This window comes from Sinocyclocheilus grahami, unplaced genomic scaffold (assembly GCF_001515645.1).
Source record: "Sinocyclocheilus grahami isolate Dianchi unplaced genomic scaffold, SAMN03320097.WGS_v1.1 scaffold765.1, whole genome shotgun sequence".
NCBI classification, from domain to species: Eukaryota; Metazoa; Chordata; class Actinopteri; order Cypriniformes; family Cyprinidae; genus Sinocyclocheilus; species Sinocyclocheilus grahami.
In genome coordinates, this window is record NW_015505944.1 from 511,340 (window position 1) to 516,032 (window position 4,693).

A 4,693-nucleotide genomic window follows, 5' to 3' on the forward strand; every position below is an offset into this window, starting at 1 on the left:
ATATATATATATATATATATATTATTATTATATATATTTTTTTTTCAGGTTTAAGAAAAAATGATAGATTATTTTGATTCATAATTAGCTCCTTTTGAACATAAGCTGTTGCCACTGGCCAATTACCTGTCACCTTTAGGTGATCACAACTGACTTCAGATTCATGCATAACTGCCACGTTTCAAAAGAACCCCATGGTAACAGATAGATAGCATCAAATGAGAGAGTTATTGACATTCATAAACAATATTTCAAATTCTAGGCAGACAGTTCTGTTTGACCAGAGATGAAAGAGGCTTTGAACTCCCTAAAAGAATTATCATGTGCAAAATTACAAGAACATGTTTTGTGAGTATATGAGGTATGACTATGCACTAAAACAGTTTTATTTATATATGTGATGTTGCTTTTTGTGGAGTGATTAATTCAGGAACCTACAGGAAGTGCTGTGCACATATACAATATTTTCTGATGGAGAAATCTGTCTGAAGATAAATGCTCTTTCACCTCGACTCCATCAATTATGTAAACCCTGAAATTAACATTGAGTCAGACTTTCACATTCTCTGCAAATGCTCCTGACAGTTTAGTTCATGCATTTTTCAGGCCACTTGAAAACCCGACCATTATGAACAGTTTACTCAAAGAAACTTGACGAATAAATGTAGGAGCTTGTGGGAACTTAAGCACTGATTGTGTGTCCTCGCACTCTTTTCAGAACGGTTTAGGATTATGTGCGCATCCCTAAGTGACCCGTAAATCTGAGTGAGGCACTTTATATAATGCAGACTGCATCCAAACAATCCATATTTCATGCCGTTGTCATGGTGCTATGGATTGGTAAGGGCGAATCTGAGCTAGATGAAGATAGATGTGACAGTCATATACAGCGCAGTTCAAAAGTTTGAAAATCTGGGATACAAAATTTAATTTAAACCTTTAAAATAAACAAAAGACATTCTGAAACGGATCATTTGTTATGTAGCTGTAATGAAAAAAAAACATCTTGTTTTAAATGAGAAAATTGCAGAAGCATTTTCACTAGTGAACTATTTGTTATAATTTCCAAGGGCTTTCTAATGTTGACTGGATAATTTTGCTGCCAGCACTTTATCACTTTAGTGAAAACTGGCTCTCGTACAGCTGCGGGGTGTGTGTGTGTGTGTGTGTGTGTGTGTGTGTGTGTGCGAATGCTTAATACAGGTCCACTGATGTAGGTCAGATCAATGTGCAAATGCATGCTGCTAATTGAGTTTCAGGGCCGGTGAAGTGCAAAGTGCATTAAAAAGATGTTGTGCTTTTGTTTTCCGTGCATGTAATTGCATCAGGTTTCTGCCTGCAGTCTATAAAGAATGCAAATCAGATCAACACCGTTGATTATTTAAAATGATCACTGCAGCAAACAAAGATAAATAAAGTCACACAAATAAAAGATAAAAGAAGTGACACCTGAAATGAGATCATTTCACTCAAATATTACTGAAAGTTCAAAGCACTTATTAGATTATGTGAACTCTTATATTAAGCAGAACTCAAACTGAATCAGTTACAGCTTCAGACTGTGTAAGGAGAATAAATGTTTGAAGTTAAGTGTTATTTCATATGTTTTTGCACAAGATTAAAGGGATGGTTCACTCAAAAAGGAAAGTTATATTCAAAGTTTTTTTTTCTTCATTAGTACAGTAATGTTTCATTAGTACAGTTTTTAGCTGATCTTTGATAATTCATAAATTTATAGTCCATGGCTACTGGCACTTTGAGAATTAAAATATCATATCCACCTTATTTTTCATTGTGGAAGGAAGATGGTTTCTGTGAATGTGTAAGACTTCCATTTCATTAGCCACGTATAACAAAGTGCAATAAACGGTGTAATTGTTCGTGCTACAACCCATTCTGTTTATATATTAACATATTATGGTAAGAAACTCCAGTTTGCAATATCAAGCAGCAAAACGAGCTGTTTTGTACAGCTAAAATTAGCTGGAAGTGGATACAAATAGACATGCCAGCTCTTACTGTAAAAAATAAGGTGGATACAGGCAATACAAAATAAATACCCATGGCTCCTGATGATGATATATTGAGGTCTTATGAAGTGAAATGATCAGTCTGTGCAAGAAACTGAACATTATTTATAACATTATCACCTGTAATCAGGCAAACTGATGGTCTGTAATATAAGTTTTCTTATAATAATATATGTATTTGCATATGTATTTGAATATTTACAAAGAGATCATTATTTGTAAACATTTACTATCGTAATCAACTTTATTCCACAAATGTAGTCCACAAAGCTTTTCTTTCCCATTCATGAACAGTTTCCCAGAAGCCGGGACAAATCTACACTGCAAACATTCACAGGGCAAAGTCACTCCGTGAACTGCATCCTAATTCAGTCTGCTACAAATGTACAAGTTTGCTCTGAGATCCTGCTCTTATTTGCAACAGCAGACAGGGAATCATTAAGAAATGTCACAGGCAGTTGTTTGATGTCATGCTTCTTCCTCCCTTAGCCAGTATGACAGAGTCTCCGACAGAAGAGGCAAAAACAGTTGGCAGATGTGACATCCCCTACCGTTGAAAGATTTTGAGTCAGCTAATGTGACCTGAGCTTAACAGACACAGTTGATTCCATAAAATCTGACAATAGCATATTGCTAAGCTAATTAGTTGATACTCCTATAAGTGCACAAATACGTAGCACATAGATTTTGGGTGTAATAGATCATGACTAGCTAGATACTATTGTCTAAGTGTAGTTGTATTGAACATACCATCCCTTGTGAAAAAGAAGTACACTTTATAATGGTATCATCATGACAATATCCAAAGGGCTACTTGAGCTCATCACAGGGAAGATTTTTAAGGCTTATGAGGAACATTGTGAATGTGCACCAGTCAACCAAGAGAACACAAATCTGGCATACATGGGAGATCAGTAAGGAAGAAGCATCTGCATTCAGATTTTATAAGGCAAAATTGAAGTTTGCCATCCAACAACTACATGAAACAGGACTTGGAACAATGTGCTCTGGACAGAAGAATCCAAGGTGGAGTGGTTTGGCCACACTTCCAAACACTGCTGGAGAAAACCAAACACTTAATTTGAGGTATAACTGTGAAGCACTGTGGGAATGATGTGGTTTGTGGATGTTTCGCTCTATGTTTTTGTCCAGTGTTTTTCTTCAGGGCCTGGCGAACTTGCTATCACAATGCCATCATAACTACAAACTGCATATTATGTAAAGAGTGCTCGAGGAGAACATGAGGCCAGTAGTTGTAGTTTTCAACATTCAGTCTTAAACCAGGATTTCCAACTCTTTTTTTTTTTTAATCTGGAATAAAAATGATAGGCCATAATGCAGATCCTAAACACACTGATAAACTGGTAAAAGCAATTGTGTTTCTGATCAGAACAATTGTGACACCACTGTTTTTGTACTATTATACCTGTATTGTTGGGTTTTAAAACAGAGCCTCTATCTATCGTTTCATGTACATAGAATCCAAACAGCATTTGTGTCAGGGTCCGTGTATTGTGTGTATGTAATGGTGTTCGTCGTCCCTAGACCTGTTTTTGTTTTGCCTTGTCGGCCTTTCTGTTGGGAATAAAATAAGTTTTCACCTGCATTTGGACCCAGACCCTATTTTTCCACGGTGCCCCTTACCGGCCGTGACAATTTGTACTTTAGACAATGGTATATGGATTAAGGGAGGATTAGGCCTATTAGTCCCTCACCTCACCTCCAGAGACAGAAGATTCCCAGTCTTTTGCTTCAGTGGAGCAAACCACAGTCATATTCCCCACCCAGTGCACCTCAGCATCACAGACAAAACAAAGAATATATAATAAAGAAAGAATATAATAAAATATATGTTATTATATAAAAAATATTTAAAATTGTAATAATTCACAATATTACTGTTTTTACTGATTTTTTAAAATCTAATAAATACAGCGTTGGTGAGCAGATGAGACGTATGATCTTGTACTATTATGTTATGCAATCTTTAGTTTTGGTCCTCTGATTTGATCGGTCAACAGGCGGTAACACTTTAATTTAGGGACCAATTGTCACTATTAACTAGTTGCTTATTAGCATGCATATTACTATCATATTGGCTGTTTATTAATACTTACAAAGCACATAATAATACCTTATTCTGCATGATCATATTTTAGAACCTAAACCTAACACTAACTATTAATAAGCAGCAAATTACAAGTTTATGGAGGCAAAAGTCATAGTTAACAGTTAGTTAGTTAATAGTGAGAATTGGTCCGTAAACTAAAGTGTGACACCACTGGCTTTCCAAGAGTGCAGATATTTAGTATAACAGCACTGAGATGTTTGGCACTGTGTCTTCCAGACCAGATTACTGAGTGTTGCGGAGTGGAAGGCGCATTTGAAGGAGTTTTATGATTCTGCCTGAAGCAAATTTTTTTTTTTAAATGAAGCATTTATGTTTCCTTCACCAGTCAGCAGGGAGCAGGAAATGTAAAACCCGGAGCTGGAGCAAAGGCAGAGTGATAGAGTGGGAAGGGGAAATTGCTGTTGCTCTTCCACTCAAAATTCTGTTCCAGTTTGCAGGTTGTTTGTTAAATTTTAAAGGGTTAGTTCACCTACAAGAATGTTTGTATATATGTGTGTGTGTGTGTGTGTGTGTGTGTATATATATATATATA